Here is a 17,650-nt window from a genome sequence, read left to right on the forward strand (position 1 = left end):
GAACTTTAAATGTCATCTGGGTGGAGCAAAGGTGTTTTGCACTGAAACATTGTTTGCTACAGAAGCAAGAAGCAAAGAAGAACTTTCAAATGGCAATAGCAATAATCTCTCCTAGTAAATAGAAAACAGTGTGTAATGAAAAGAATGATAGCATATTGATACCATGGCATCATGAAAAAAGGCAGACGATTTCCTAGCAGTGTAATATACAAAAATAGTCCCATATATGAAATATACTTATGGTGAAATTGGCTCATGTGATAGTAGGCACAATCTCAGCAGGATAAATCATATTTTATACAAGGAACTGAATATACAGAACACTGCTGGGTGATTTATAAGTTCTAGCACTCTGACAGTTTGCTGGTCTATTACCTGTTTGGCAATGCTGTATTCATAAATCAGCATCCGTAAGGTTTCGATGGGATAGCATTCACTCAAGGACTTAAGCAAAGCAAGGTTGGAATCACAAATTCTGTGGTCTCCAAATATGTGTCAGAATAATTCCCCAGTTTTATTGGGAGCCGATAAAAGGAAGAGCATATATACTCACAAAGCCACTCAGAAGCAGTTTCAAGTTCTTTTCCCCTCTGACAAAATATCTATGGACCTGCAGCCTTTGAGTTTCCTTTATACTCAATTCCTAAGTAGATATGTTGCTGAGACACTTATTCCCAGGCTTGGAAATAGGGGTGCTAGGTTATTGCAATGCTCAGCTCAAATGCACTGTGGGCATTATGGCATCTAGTTTCTCTTCAGCTTTGAATCTTGGAAAACCCCACAGCTTTCTTTTAACATCCCATACAGCCTCCAATTATGAATTATGGTGCTGGAGGAGACTCTTGAGAGTTCCATGGACTGCAAGAAGATCAAACCTCTCCATTCTGAAGGAAATCAGCCCTGAGTGCTCACTGGAAGGACAGATCGTGAAGCTGAGGCTCCAATACTTTGGCCACCTCATGAGAAGAGAAGACTCCCTGGAAAAGACCCTGATGTTGGGCAAGATGGAGGGCACAAGGAGAAAGGGACGACAGAGGATGAGATGGTTGGATAGTGTTCTTGAAGCTACCAGCATGAGTTTGACCAAACTGTGGGAGGCAGTGGAAGACAGGAGTTCCTGGTGTGCTCTGGTCCATGGGGTCACGAAGAGTCGGACACGACTAAACGACTAAACAACAACACAGCCTCCAATCTCACCCTCTATCTTGGTGCTGCTGCATGCCAGGTATGTCAGGAGTGAAGAGAAGACATTGAGCTCCCATTGCTTGCTTCTTCTTTGAGAGGAGCAGCAGAAAATAGGTAAGTGCAGGCACAGGCAAACTCGGCCCTCCAGATGTTTTGGGACTACAACTCCCATCATCCCTAGCTAACAGGACCAGTGGTCAGTGATGCTGGGAACTGTAGTCTCAAAACATATGGAGGGCTGAATTTGCCCATGCCCGGGTAAGTGGGAAGGACTAGGGAAAAGAGATTTTGGAGATCATTGTTGGATACCTGCCATTTTGGAGGCTGGCAGAGCTGGGGGTTGGACGGCTTGGGAATTCAATTGAATTACAGTGGTACCTTGGTTCTCAAATGCCTTGGTACTCAAACAACTTGGAACTCAAACACTGCAAACCCAGAAGTAAGTGTTCCGGTTTGCGAACTTTTTTCGGAAGCCAAACATGCTCCGTTTTAAGTGTTACACTTCCGTTTTGAGCGCCACACTTCCATTTTGAGTGTTATGCTGAGGTCTGTCTGTTTCTGCTATTTATTTTGCATTTTTGTTTTTGCTGCTCTTTTTGTTTTGTTTTTGTGACTATGTGGAACCCAGTCCATCTACTGATGGATTGATTGGGTGACTGCAGTACATTGTTTATTGCTTTCATTTTATGGATCAATGGTCTTGTTATATTGTAAAATTCATGTTAAATTTCTGTTTTAGAGGTTGTTTTTAAAAGTCTGGAATGGATTAATCCATTTTGCATTACTTTCCATGGGAAAGCGCGCCTTGGTTTTGGAACGCTTTGGTTTTGGAACAGACTTCCAGAACGGATTAAGTTTGAGAACCAAGGCACCACTGTATCTGAAAAATAAGCCATTTTCCCATTTCTTATTTCAGATGAGAAATAGCTCGGCTCATTGTGAGCTAATCTAATTCAAGCTTGCATAGAGCTCATCTCTCACCAGGGGAGCTGGGAACGTTATGACATCACGCTCGTGCCCCCACCCTCAGAACCTGAGGTTGCATCGGGAGCCCTGTGGTGCAGCTGCTGAGCACCCACAACAATTTTTTGTGGGTGCTTGGGCACCCAGAGCCCCCTATAGTTGGCGCCCCTGTCCGTCACTGATTCTACATAGAAATGAATGAGAATGTTTTAATATCATTAACATATTTCTAAACAAACTATTTCTGATTGCACAGTATAAGCAATAGATAGTTTTATTTGGCTAAAGGAAACTCATTGGGTAGCCCTGAGCCAATTACTGTCTCTTCCCCTGACCTACCATAGAGTGGTGTTAGCAGGATAAGACTGGAATAATCCCCATGACTTCTGTCTGAAGTTCCATAGTGGATGGATGAAATTTAAGAAAACCAGGACACAATCCTAGACACTCTTACCTAGGAGTTAAATTCCATGGAACTCAAAAGAACTTGCTTCTGAGTAGACCGAGGTAGGATTGCACAGTTCATAAGCAAATCCTGTCCATCAATATTTTCATTTACAAGGATGTCTTGACAGAAACAGAAATAAAACCAGCCCCAAATATAATTATTTTTCTGTCAGTATTAGCCAGGTAGATACTTATTCATCAGAGCATTAAAATATATGCAGACTCTGTATAACCACAGATAAGAAAGGGATTAGTCAAATCCTCTATAGGCCAGATACCATTGACTCATCTCACTGCATCCTCACTGGAGAACATCTCCTTTCATCTGTTATAAAATGGTGTTCAATCAATTAGAAAAAGTTAAAATTGGAATACTGTGGCTTAACATGGTTGGCAGTGCCATAAGGAAATCCATGTATAAGAATGAAGCATAATGACATTCTCTAGTGGCTTTGAGTCAGTTAAAAACAATGTTATCTTCATAAATTGGAAAAATGTAGACAGGATTTCCAAGGCCCAGCTGTTTTGTGCCTCATCTAAATATCCATGCTAGTGGATTTGTTTTGCGTTTATTTTAAATGTCCGAATTAGAATATGAAATCAAACCAGAAATATTCGTATCCCAACTGTGTATTCATACCCCAACTGTGTTTTTTATGGTGGGCATGAGGAAGCTGTGGTCTTCCAGATGTTGTTAGATGTTGCTCCCATCATTCCTGACCACTGTCAAATCCTGGCGGGAGATGATGGGAGTTGCTATCCCAAGTTGCCCATTCTTGGTTTACAGCAGGAGTGAGGAACCTCTGACTCATGGAAAAATATTGGCCTATCAGGAGGTCCAACTTGACCTGCAAAGGCACTGCCCACCTGTCAATCTGCTGGCAGGTGGTTGCAGAAGACAGGCTTCCTTCTCCCTTCAGCTGATGTGCAGGGGAGCAAGTAGCTCTTTGCCAGCTCTATGCTCAGAGCTTCCCAGAGCACCAGCCATAGGGCTGCCAATGCCCATTATAGCAAGGTGTTTGGGATTGTGACAGGTGCCTGGGACAGTTCACCTGTCAATCATGTGGCAGCATAATTTGCCACGTTTGACAGATGAGTTGTCTTCCCAGCTCTCCAAGTTTTTACATGAGTAGAATGTGTCCTTTATTTAAAATGCATATCTGGGTTATTTGTGGGGTCTGCCTGGTGTTTTTACATGAGTAGAATAGCAATTCGTTCATTTTTTCCCTTCAAAATATAGTCCGGCCCCCCACAAGGTCTGAGGGACAGTGGACCGGCCCACAGCTGAAAAAGGTTGCTGACCCCTGGACTCTAGAGGATCAACATCAGGAAAAGCTAAAGGTTGCTCCAGTGAGTCGGCAAGCGAGGAGCTGGAGTACAGGCAGAAATTGAAAAGTCCTGTCATTCCTACAACTCTTAGTACATAAGGGGGTGCAGGATAATTCACAAGGCATCACTGCCAAGCACATACAGATTTCTCAAAAAAGCTGGGACTACTGCCAACAATGTATCACCATCTGTTGTTCTGTAGGGGTGAGAGGAGAGGGCACAGAAACTCTACTGTTTGGGTTTGTCGTTTTCTAGACTGGCAGTAGATGCCAAGTGAAATCCAGATCCTAACCCTCGGGAGACTGGAGCGAATACTTTAGTTCACAATCATTTATAAGGCAGAATGTTCACCGCTTGTTATCAGTGGAATGGAAAGAAAAATGGCCCAGTATTAATAAATATAAGCAATCTTTCTTCTGGATGAAAGCCCCTGCAGCTTCTGCAAAGTAATGGAGATAATCATTGCCCGTATTTAATGGGGAGAATCTCAAAACTGTATAGGAGATCTGAGAAAGAAAATTACTTTCAGGAGGAATTTCTTGTTTAATTGAATTTAGCTACTTTTGAAATGCATAATGTAAAAGCCACTGTTATTTCTGCATGGAGCTGAATTACTAATGCAAGACATTTTGTTAATGGGCAACAGTGAATTAGATTCCTTCCCAGTGAAACTGATGCTCATTGCACCGGACACAGGAACGGAGGTTAAAGACTACTTTATTAAAGCCCTATTGGCTTTATTTCCAGTTTCAGTTATCACATAAGTGAAATAACAATAGTAATAATAGCTATTATGGCAGTTAAAATATCAAAAGCAATAAAAATGTAAATAAAGCTTTAGATGCAAGCAGAAAAATGTACAAGACATAACTATATATTTTATCGCTATGTAACAATTCCAGATGCCTGCAGACAAGCAATTGGCCAGTTGTTTCAAACAAATATAACACCAGTCCTAAAGGATCCACACTGGCTCCCATTACATTTCCGAGCACAATTCAAGGTGTTGGCATTGACCTTTAAATCCCTACACAGCTTCGGCACTGTATACCTGAAGGAGATACCCGAAGGAGCGTCTCCACCCCCATTGCTCAGCCCAGACACTGAGGTCCAACTCCGAGGGCCTTTTGGTGGTTCCCTCACTGTCAGAAGTGAAGTGACAGGGAACCAGGCAGAGGGCCTTCTCAGTAGTGGCGCCCACCCTGTGGAACACCCTCCCATCAGATGTCGAGGAAATAAGCAACTATCTGACTTTTAGAAGGCATCCGAAGGCAATCATGTACAGTGGTACCTCAGGTTACAGACACTTCAGGTTACAGACTCCGCTAACCCAGAAATAGTACCTCGGGTTAAGAACTTTGCTTCAGGATGAGAACAGTAATTGTGCGGTGGCGGTGTGGCGGCAGCAGGAGGCCCCATTAGCTAAAGTGGTACCTCAGGTTAAGAACAGTTTCAGGTTAAGAATGGACCTTCAGAACAAATTAAGTTCTTAACTCGAGGTACCACTGTATAGGGAAGTTTTTAATGTCTGATGTTTTATTATGCTTTTATATTTGCCAGAAGACATCCGGAGTAATGGGCGGTGTACTACTACTACTACTACTACTACTACTACTACTACTACTACTAATTCACCTCTTTGCACTGTTTTGCCAGGTTATAATGCTGTTGAGCAGGGATAAGAAAGCAGTAGCTCATCAGCCCCAGCAAGCATAGCCAATGCTCAGGGATGAAAGGAGTTATATTCAAGCAACAAGGAAGGATGGGGCGCACTGCTGTAGAGACAGCGGAAGCCACAATGGACATAATTTCCTTTTAAGATTTGCTACATCAAGAGTATAGAGCCTAAGTTAGGAGCAGAAAAGACTCTTCATGTATGGAACAACAGTCGCCTGGTTGTTATTAGCCCAGAGTTGGAAAGAAGAGAAGAATGTCAAACCAAGCTGATTGACCATGCCGAGATGGCAAAGCTGACTGGAAAACTCAGAAATCAGGAGGACCAAAACTTTATAAAAGAATGAGGGGAAATTATAAGTTATTTAGGAGATCACTGTAAGCAGATGGAAATAAGAAGGATTTTGAATCACTTGTAGTGTAAAAATTACTATGGACAATATGGTTTGATATTAAAATTGGAGTACGGATGAATATGCAGTTGTAGATGTTTAAAATAAGACCTCATGGAGGGAATGGGGGGGGGAGTCTTGAGATTCAGAGAATCTCTTTATACAGATATGTTGTTACTAGTTTGTGTTTATTTGTACTTTGTAAAACCAATAAAAATGATTTCATAAAAAAGAATAATATAAGAATATCTTTATTGTCATTGCCCCCTTCGGGGACAACGAAAGAGTAGATAGCCTAAGTCTACCCCATACTAGAGGCTCCATGAAGTTGAACAATATTCCCCAGGCACCACATGAATGCTGATTGAAATGAGAATATATATGTATAGTCACCCAAGAATGCCTGGAATTGATTGGCAACCACCTGCTCAAGAATTGAGAAGACTGCACCGGACTTGACTAAGTAAGCAGCAACCACAGCAGTATGGTTGCCATCACAAACAGCTTCTGCGTGTTCAGGATTCCATGCAACTTTGGTTGTGTACGGAATGCGCTTCTTGTGTGGTCGATACCCACAACCTGCTCTTTTAGATGTCAGGGAGCCATGGTCTTGATCAGGAAATCTCGAAATTCCATCTGGAAGCTGAATCCAGATGTCTCTCCAATAAGCTTCTGCTGACGGCCATGTCAAACTAGTGCCATCCAGGACGTCGACATGCCGCACGAGGTCAGGAAAGCTAAGGGAGGAGGCAGGTCACGAATTTGTCCTGTAAGCATGTTCTGCGGTGAGTCCACTGAATTTGTATCATTATTACAAGGTCTTGGCTGACATTTGAGGGCACTGTTAATAGAAAGAGGACAGTAAGAAACACTAAAGATTTGTGGGGGGGAATTGTGAGCGTTTGAAGTTCACATTTTCCTTTCATGAGCACAAAAGCTTATAAAATGGCCTTTTCTGACCCTAAACACAAAAAGCCCAGAATAGAACCTGAAAGGTTTCACATGCTGATCCAGGGCCGTTGGTTATTCATCTCTGTGTTTGAAACCACAGGTGACTTCAAGTTGTACTTTTGAATGTTCATAGGCTCTGCTCCTCAGCTTGAATTATCTTGTGTGAAGCACAGCAGCCTAGCACAACCACATTCAAATGACTGAACTGTTCCATATCTAATGTGGGAAGAGGAATAACAAGCCAGACTTAATGGGTTAAACATAAAGGAATGAGGAACCTGTGGCTACCCCCCAGATGCTGTTTGACTCAAACTCCTATCAGGCCCGGCCAACATGTCTGAAACCAACTGCAGGGCTCTCCCTGGGGTAAAGTCTATATGAATTGTCCAGAAATCACAGGCAATTTTATAACCTGCTGCTGACTATAAATCAGTGTAAAAATGGAGGCAGCGTTTTAGAAAAATAGAACTGTATGAAAAAGAAATACTTTTAAATACCACATGTAGATTTAAAATAAGAACATGTTTTAAAAATGCCACATTGTCCTACAGCATTGGAATTGTGAACATTTCTGTTTCATGATTTCTAATGCTGTAAAACTTTAAGGCCCATATATTTTAATACACAGTTTAACCACACGTTACTGTAAAGTGATATTATAAGCCTAGAGATGCTGACTCAGTAGAAAGGCTCTGTAATACCTATTAATTGATCCGCAAATTCCAGAAATGCATTAATCCCTGGTTTATTCTGCCTGCACACAAGGCCCTGGGGGCTTATTGTTTTTCAAGCCGCATGAGTTTGGCACTAACCAAATGCTTGAGTTGTGAATTCTGATATCTACATTCAAGGCTACCTGCTTTAACTAGCCCTTTGAGAACGGGAACTGGAAAAAGCAGATACTGCTCATATGCCTCAAGTCCACTGAGGGATGGAAATCATTTGCACAGACATGATTGACAGTAAAGAAATGATGATAATAAGAATAACGGAGGCAGCTATTAGAATTCTGGTGACCAGCACCCCTGTGGTATACTTATCACATCTAATCCAAGATACCACCTTCTCCCCGAAGCTATATTTCTGTAATGAATGGGAGCATTTTTGAAACTGAGAAGATTGAAAAATACACATTCACCGAAGACATCACAGTTTTTATTACTGCTACTAAATTGCGCATCTGAAGAACACATCCTTGGTTTATTTAGTAGCACTAATAAAATGGAAGTGTATATCATTCTGTAACTCATACCTTGTTTTTCTTTCTTTTCAGGATTGTGGGAAGAATGAAAATAGAATCAATTCGTATCTGAACTACAGCCCTTTGGCCAGACACCAAGCTGTGTGGTCACTGCGCTGGCCACCGAATGTGTGGTTTGTAGGCTTTGTGCCTAGACTGCAGCTTAGGGATTGAACACAGGCTTCCTTAAAGCTTATGGAAATAGCATTGAGCGCACCAAATGGATTGCAGATGCCAGAATATTTAGCTACTGTTTTGTAAAATGGGATGAAACGGAATAAAACAAAAAAATAAAAATAGGCGAGCCAAATGATGAATCACAGAAGACAGTTCATAAGTTCCAATCAATGAATGTTCGATTTTCAGATAATGTGAATAAGAATAGAACAGAATCCACACACACAAACTCCTTTTCTTCATGTGTGGGCATTGGCAGCTGAAAACTAGAAAGGAACAATGGGCAATTTCAGAGATCCGGACTCTACTCAAACTGGATTCAACTTTGGGGGGGAGTTTTCCTACACACACACACACTTCAAATTTATCAGCATCACTAAGGTAAACCAAGCCTTCACAGCAGCTTAAACATCCTTAGAAAGGAACCATTTTGACCTGTTTCCACAGTTTTGGAAACCTGCAGGTTTGGCGTGCTATGGCAGCACTCTTGTGAATGTAACAACAAAGCCTCCAGGAATATTTCTTTTTTATAAGATACTTCTTAATTCATTTTATGTACAATCTTTACAACAGAAGACTTCACATCCAAGACAAAACAGTATATAACAAAACCTTGAGTCTCATATTTTCGTTTGTACTGGTTCTTCTCAGATTCCCTTATTTTACTATTCCTTAATATTTGTCTCCTTGTTTTGGTTCCTTATCCTTAATCTCTTAGGTCCCATATATAGATTCAACAATTTTTCAGTTAATGCCCTCACCTCCCTCCCTCTAAACCCGTTGCTTCCCTTCACCCATGTGCGATCTTCCTTACTTACTGTTGGGGTTTTTGTTGTTGTGCTAACAGCTGTTTGTAATTGTTGTTCCATATCTGTTTTAATATCATCCTATAACCTTGTGCCCTTTAAACTATTGCATATTAATTTTAGGCTCCAAAGCCAACTCTTTTCATGTAATCCTTTATGCATTCCCACTCTTTATAATTTTTTTGATTAGAACAGCTTCTAACTGATGCTGTTAACTTTGCCATCTCCGCAAATTCACAAATTTTAGCTTGCCATTCTAATAATTCTGATATTTTGTCTGTTTTCCATTTTTTTTTGCCACTAATATTCTGGTCGCTGCTGTTGCATAAAGGAATACATTCCTTTTATCCTTGGGGATGTCACTAGATATTAAATCTCCAGGAACAATTCTAGGTTACATAATTACAACAATGCAAATTTCAATATTTTCTGTGACTTGCAGTAGTCCTGAGCATGTGGATGCATAAGAATATTAACTAAGAATCAGATTCACTGACTCATGGCATTGGAATTCATATCTGATCATAGTAGCATTAGTCTTGCTAAGACATATGTTGTAACCTGGCATTATCCCCTCATTCAATTTCAGTTGCATGAAGAGGAGAGTGGGCTCCCGCTACACCATTGTAAACCAACCCAACTGCCCATGCTTTTCTATTAGGAATTTTAGGTGCTGACATTCCAAAGGAACAGAAAAGGCTTTTTATGTATGCGACGACAGCCGCACGGATGTTACTAGCCCACAGATGGAAAGAAGACAAAATCCCTATCAGTGCAAATTAAACAGTTGGACTATGCCAAAATGGCAAAACTGACCGGAAAGCTCAGGAACCAAGAAGACCAAAATCTTAATAAAGAGTGGAAAAAATTATAATTTATCTTGGAGACCACTGTAAGCAGATGAAAACATCAGCAGGATTGCAATAGCACTTGTAATGTAGCAAATACTATGGAGATAATGGAGTGACTTAAAATATGGACTAATAATATGCAGTTGAAGAGGTTGACAATAGGACCCATGGAGGGGAAGGTGGGAAGTCCAGAGATTCAGAGGAATCTTTAAATATGGATGTGTATGGTTGTATTGTTATAATTCTATACTTGTAAAATCAAATAAAAATTGTTATTATTTTTTTTTTTAAAAGTCAACCAAACCAACTGTCCATGCTGTGATGGGAAGGGAACATGAAGGGGACAACCTTTTCTATTCACATGCATACATTCGGAGCAAGATGCAGAATCCTGATCATGTAGGATTCAGTGTCACTGGGCAGAGGTGCGTGGGTACGCATCTAAATATCATTCTCTAAAGAATGCCCCAGAAGGTAGGATCTCAGCCCAAGGTGGGTAAAGCTTTCCCCCAAAACACTTGCCCAAGAGAACAGCATTCAAGGTGCAGCACAGTCTCAAGAAGTCAAGGTCAAGCACAGAAAGCAAATCTACTGTAGGTCCAAAACATTATCCAGAAACAATGACAGCAAACAGTCCATCTTAGATGGCTCTAGGGGGTCTTCATTAGGTATCAACCCAGAGGGCTCTCAGCATTGGATTCAGGGTACCCAACTTCTTCTTCAAAGTCCCTGATTTGTGGAATGTCTTGTTCATCCTCCAAGGACTCAGTATCTGGCACCAGGTAAGGGCTAGGCATGAGAGTGGAACACATTTCCATATTCACATAATGCATGGGTGTTGCTGGGGTGGGGAATGGGTAAGATGTAATTGCAGAAGTGATCACATGATGCGGCACACACACGAGCGCGCACACACACTCTTTGAATGGCAATACCCATCAACTTTGGAGAGGTGGGCAAAGGGACCTCAGCCGCTAGGGGGTGGCTCCTATGGGTCAGGAAGCTCTCCTCTGCCACTTGTACAATGTTAATAATTGTGAAATTGGATAATGCCCTCACAGGACTGTATTTTCTTTGGTCTCCCTTTAGATCGTATTCAGTCGGGTTGCCTGGATTCCAGAGCAAGGTTACCTAACTTGAATCTATACATATACAGAAGATTAGAATTGCCATCCCAAAAAGAAGCCATGTGGATTAATGTCTGTTTTATAATACTTAGAAGGGTTTAGAAGGGATCAATGCATAGGCTTCCCCTGGGAACTATTTGACTTTGTCAGCTACCCAGACAGGTCTGAATTTTGCTTGAAGAAGTCTTCTGTGCGTGCATCAGTGGAAGCGATGGTATGTCCTTTTGGGGACTGGGATGTTTATGAACAATGTATTGATTGGCCTTGGAGGAGCTGTAAGAGATGAGTAATTTTTAAGGCATTTGTTGAATAAAACAGAAGCATTTGCTACCAGCTGTTTGAAATTAGGTATAATGTGAGTCACGAAAAAGTCAGCTTCATTCTCCTCTAGCAACGGCATATGCATAAAAATGACTTCAATAGAGTCTCCATAGTCAACAAGTGTTTCTGAAACCAGATTGAACAACAACAAAATCAGATTAAATTTTAAGAATCATTAGGTATTATCAGTAGTATGATATTCTCTGTGGGTTTCCTTCATATATATATTTTCCTGGCTCTCTTAGGCATGCCTGGCAACATTATGGAGTATTACTAGATAAACCCCATGAGATCTGATTATTTATCTACATAAATGTAGATTGTTTCATGTGTAATTCACTTTGAAAATTGCAAACTGAATAATGTCAATATGTTTTGATAGCATCTTACTGCTTTAGGGAGTATAGATATATATCATGCTAGGGTGTTTGTAGGTTCTTTAAAATATCGAAATGATTTTTCTTGTGTTTAATGTTATTTAGAGCCTGATGCTAGCTACGTTCAGCTATTGAGACACCTAGGTTTCCCTAGGCTTGAGCAAAAGAAGAGTTTAGAAGATTTCCCTTAGCCTTGCTGTTGCCTGAGAATATCCTCACTTTCATTTTCTTCATTTCTGACTCAGAAAGTAAGAGTAAAGTTCATAGCAGTGCTATTTTTTTAGAAAAAGAGGTGCAGGAACTCACCATGAATGCCTCCCTTGTTCTCTTAGAATGGCAATGGCGCCCACCTGAGAGGTGTCAGAACTGAGTTCTGGCTGAAAAAAAGCCCTGGTTCATATCATCAGGATTCCTCATCAGGATGAGCCAGTGTGGTGTGGTGGTTAAGAGCAGTGGACTCATAATCTGGTGAACTGGGTTCACGTCCCCGCTCCTCCACATGCAGCTGCTGGGTGACATTGGGCTAGTCACACTTCTCTGAAATCTCTCAGCCCCACTCATCTCGCAGAGTGTTTGTTGTGGGGGAGGAAGGGAAAGGAGATGGTTAGCCGCTTTGAGACTCCGTAGGGTGGTGATAAAGTGGGATATCAAATCCAAGCTCCACCTCAATCCACAATACAAAACAAACCTGCTCAGGCCAATTCAAATGCCAAGTAATATCCCACCCCCTGTCTGAGAGAAACAGGAGGTCATTTCTGGAGAAGATAATCAGAAAAGGACATAAATAGAGCATAGGGAAAGCTGAAGGAAGTCTAGGAGTTAAGCAGAGAGAAAATACACAGCTCCAAAGGCACACATAATAGCTTCCAGTATCCCCAGTTCCTAGCCTTGAGCTCGATTTGCATGGTCAAACTGATGCTGGTAGCTTCGAGAACACTGTCCAACCAACTTTGTAACCAGAGGTTCAGCTGAATAGAATCTGAATCACATGCCCCACAAGGCCTATGCAGCCTCAACTTAAGATGGCTCCCCAGCCTGGCTTTGCACTGCAAAGTTTGCAGCAGCACGTGCAACAAAATGGTGTCCAGCATTCAAAAACCTCCTCAGCTTGCATTAACTAGCCACACACACATTCTCCCCCCCCTCCATGAGATCGCCAGTCACCCACCATTTTAGTCAACCAACTCCTTTCTTTGCCCCATAAGTCAATCGAAGGAGCCTCCAAAACAAATTCAAAAGCCCCCCCCCCCCACGATCTCCTTTCCTTTTCCCCCACCATGTTCCCCTGCTCCAGACAGACCTTTTCACCGGCAAGGGTGAGTGGGCCGTCGATGACGTATCCATCCAATTCCGATCCAAGCACTCAACACAGGTATGTTCAACTTCTGAGCCCCTCTGAGCCAAAGGCAGAAAGCCCAGCCAGCAGCCAAACGAAGCCTCAAGGAAAACCACCGTCACCTCTCCGCTGGGAAGCACTGAGCAAAGGCGAGTCCCCAGGCAACGCAGCCAATTTGATCAGCACAAGGCATGCAAGCTCCACCCCCCAGTCGTTCTTAGACTTCTTATTGGGTGAGCAACACAGCCAAGCAACACAGTTGGAGCCTCCCTCCTCCCTGGCTGGCAGGGAGGGAGGGAGAGGAGCTGCTTCCTTTGAAATTTAAGGGACATCATTTAAGGGACACCCATCAATAAGGGACAGCAGCGGGACATGGCGCTCAAATAAGGGACACTTGACAGCTATGATCTCTCCAGGTGGGCATTTAGGAATGATATGCAGGTATACTAACAACAGCAATAGAAAACATTCATATAGCACTTCCTGGTGTTGAAATATAATTTGCTGCCTTTCCTCTCAAGGCGAGTCGTGAAAATAAGACGATTGCTTGCATTTGTTTGTTTGTTTATAAAAATGATTTCTATGTGTACTCCTCTAACCTTTGCCTGACACGCAGCTGCTCTTTTATGGTGTTTGTTGAAATTTCAATGGCCCTGGCAGCTTATCAATAAAAATCATCCATTCATTTATACCTCTTTGCATCCTGAATGCAAATATCTAACAAAGAGCATATGTGTGCTGTTTACTTTTTTTTTTGCATACTTTCGCTTTTATGCATATCTTTGTTGTTGTTTTTCCTCCCTCTCACTTTTCCTTCTCCCCCCCACCCCATATCGCTTTATTTCTTTTAACTAAAATCACCTTAATAAAATATAAATATTAAAATGTGTGCTGCTTGCTTGGTTTTCTATATCAGCATATACTGATTTGGTTTTCTATATCAGTATATCAGGAAAAAGATTCTAATCACAGCACATTCCGTTATAGATCATTATTCCTAAATGCTTGCAGGAAGTGATGAAATGAGAATTTCATTCAGAATAATCAATTTCCCTCTGTCATTAGCCCTATTTAGTCATTTCCCCCCTTGTGTGATAAAGGAGGAAGGAAATGGACTTGCAAGGTAGCAGCTCCCTGCCCATCACATGCCTGCCACCAGCCCTGCCAGCCTCCCCAGTTTGAAGGACAAACTGTCACACTGGACAATCCTGCTCACAACTAATAGAATGGATCAGGACTTCCAGTTGCACAAGCCGCAAAATCTTGAGCAGGTTTTTTTTTTTTTAAAAAAAATGGAATTAATCACTGACTGGATGATTTATTTATTTTTAAAGGTAGCCAAGGGTCTGTCAAAATGTCCATTTCTATGAAAGATAATTGGTTGGACAGGAACAGGACAAATCATGGGGTGTGGGGGAACTTAAGCAGTAACAGGCTACCTCAAGCCCAGGGGCTGAATCTGACCTTCTAGACTCATACCCTCCAACATTTCTTTGATAACAATAGGGATGCCCTATATACTACTACTAATAATAGTAACAACAGCGATAATAATTTAATTTAATTAATTTAATTTATTGCAGTCGTACCTTGGTTCTCAAAGATAATCCATTCCAGAAATCCGTTCAACTTCTGAAAACATTCAAGAACCAAGGCATGGCTTCTGATTGGCTGCAGGAGCTTCCTGCACTCAATCGGAAGCCAAAAAATATGAGTACCAAGGCGTTTGAGAGCCAAGGTACAACTTTTTTTTAATTTTTATTTTTTATACCCCGCCACTCTGGTCGGCTCCCAACAGAATATTAAAAACATGATTAAGCACCAAACATTAAAAACTTCCCTATTCAAGGCTGCCTTCAGATGTCTTCAAAAGGTTGTATTGTTACTTATTTCCTTGGCTTGGGGGGTCGCATAACCCCAAACCCTCCAACATTTCTCCAGTCAAAATAGGGACGTCCTAAGGAAAAGTGGGACATTCTGGGATCAAATCAGAAACAGGGACGGCTTCTATAAATCCGGGTTGTCCCTGGAAAATAGGGACACTTGGAAGGTCTGCTATTTGACTTGCAGGACTCTCCTGAGGATATGCATCCTTTGCAGTTCACATCCATCACCGGCCTTTTCCATGTCCTCATCAAACATTTTTGCAATGTGTCCTTGAACTGTGACAATGGATTCCCCACTTCTGATTTAAATGGAAACATCAAACGTTATCACAAGCTCACTCTGTACTTGGATTGGCCTTGCAGAAATCATTTCTCTTCACACTGGACAGCACTGAAACAGTTAGGGGGGAAGAAAATCCTCAGATGAGATCCGGTGGTTTAAATGAACAATAACAAATAAACAACCTTAGAACTGTAAGCATCATGTAATGCTCTGACAAGAAGAAGCCACTTAAATTTATCTCAAAATCCTTGCCTTGCCTGAGGACCTCCATTTTGCTGTTGAAGAACCTGTTAACATGCTTGCTCATAAGCCAGCCCCCGGAGGTTAAACACAAGAAGCTTTCATAGTTTGCTTTCTGTGAAATGAGTCAAGATCTAATTTATGGGGTAGAATTTATGTGGAAACAAAGGAGAAGACGAATTATATCGAGAATCCACCTTGGTGGAAATTTATGAGGTTCACAATTCACCCTGGAGGTGGTGGAATGTGAAGTCACATGAGCCAGAGCCAGAGTAATGGCAGAAGACAAGGGATTCAGATACAGTGGTATCTTGGTTCTTAAACTTAATCCGTTCCAGAAGTCCATTCCAAAAGCAAAGCGTTCCAAAACCAAGGTGCGCTTTCCCATAGAAAGTAATGCAAAACAAACAACACCTAAAGCAGTAATTTAACACGAATTTTACTATCTAAGGAGACCATACCATTGATCCATAAAATGAAAGCAATAATCAATGTAATGTACCATAAAATAAATAAGACAGTATTGTAGATGATAAGGGATGTGGGTGGCACTGTGATCTAAACCACAGAGCCGAGGGCTTACCGAATGGAAGGTCGGCAGTTTGAATCCTGCGATGGGGGTGAGTTCCTGTTGTTCGGTCCCAGCTCCTGCCCACCTAGCAGTTCAAAAGCATGTCAAGTGCAAGTAGATAAATTGGTACCACTCCAGCAGGAAGGTAAATGGTGATTCCGTGCGCTGCTCTGGTTTCGCCAGAAGCAGCTTAGTCATGCTGGCCACATGACCCGGAAGCTGTATGCCGGCTCCCTCGGCCAATAAAGCGAGATGAGCGCCGCAACCCCAGAGTAGGTCACGACTGGACCTAATGGTCAGGGGTCCTTTACCTTTACCTTTTAAGTCTGCTGGAAACTAACCTGTTCTAAATACTTGTATACATCTCAAGCCCCCTTTACCAAAGATGAGATAAGCTTGCTCTCTCCTTTTCTCCAGCCTGCTGGTATCCATTGCTCTTTGAATTATATGTAGTGTCAGGATGTTTAAAGCTGAACGCAAGGTAATTGTTTATGCTCTACTTCTTTTTCTCTCTGAGGTAACTATATCAGACTTATTGCGCTCAATCCATTACACCACCTTTCAAGGTATATAAATCTGAAAACTTGGCTGCAACTTGTGCAGCTCGTTACAATATTTTACGCTGAATGGGATCAAATTAATTTGTGGTGGCAACTCAAAGCAATTATTTTTTCCAGAATATATTGTTCCCTAAGGATTTAGAGTCCACAGAGAAAATCAGTATGCAAGCTAATATTCCCAATTATTAGTAAATTGATATTCTTAACTTTTTACCCTTGCAGAAATATAATGGAAATGAACATTTTCCCATGGTGCATTTATAAAGGGTCTTGGGGGGATTAACATGCTGCAGTTTAATTTCTTTAAAAACAGTAAAATATTCCAATAGTAAGAAAGACTGGGCTACAAACCAATTTACAGATGTCTATGGGGCAATTGAGAGTTTCCAGTTCAAATAATCATATATCTGTGTAGGCTGTGCTTCTTTCTGAATTGAAAACAATTGCATTCAGATCACCAGCCTTGACACATTCATCCAGGCAACAACCCCACGCACATCCTCCAGTGAGTAAGTCCCACTGAATGCAAATAAAAGTGCTTAGGACTGTGATATTGATCTCACATTTGTCTCCCACTATCCCTGTACTAATTACAGTGTCTTTCATATACTGTCAGGGACCGTGGTGAGGAGGGCTGCACTGAAGAAGAATGGTTGGAGACCCCCTTCCCCCGATCCTGGATCTTCCCAGGAGCAGGAGGATAGTGTAGATTTGGAACAGTGGTTTGCAGAGGGGCATAGTTCAGAAGGCAGAAGCTGGGAAATAATGGATGGGGAACAGCTAGAAGAAGAAGAAACACTGGGAGAGGGAGGGTTAACAGATTCACAGTCATTGGACAGCATTCCTCTACCACCCTCCCCAAGGTTGAGAAGAGCTCAGAAAGTCTCTGGGGGAAAAGCGCAGAGGGTACAAGCTCAGTTTACAAAACGTAGGA

At 41.7% G+C, this 17,650-nt stretch overlaps 2 long non-coding RNA genes across 3 annotated transcripts in view; one reads left to right on the forward strand and one right to left on the reverse strand.

The window, feature by feature from the left end:
- The window catches only part of LOC308597875, a 991,146-nt gene that overhangs the window by 191,859 nt on the left and 781,637 nt on the right, over positions 1–17,650 (forward strand). The gene's annotated exons all lie outside the window — the stretch shown is intronic.
- Positions 1–17,650, reverse strand: part of LOC308597868 — a 54,541-nt gene that overhangs the window by 27,201 nt on the left and 9,690 nt on the right. For both annotated transcript variants that reach the window (XR_014013229.1, XR_014013230.1), the window contains exon 2: positions 16,169–16,241. This is a non-coding gene — a long non-coding RNA (uncharacterized lncRNA). The remainder of the gene's footprint in view (positions 1–16,168; positions 16,242–17,650) is intronic.

Source organism: Podarcis bocagei (genome assembly GCF_964188305.1).
Source record: "Podarcis bocagei genome assembly, chromosome: 11".
NCBI classification, from domain to species: domain Eukaryota; kingdom Metazoa; phylum Chordata; class Lepidosauria; order Squamata; family Lacertidae; genus Podarcis; species Podarcis bocagei.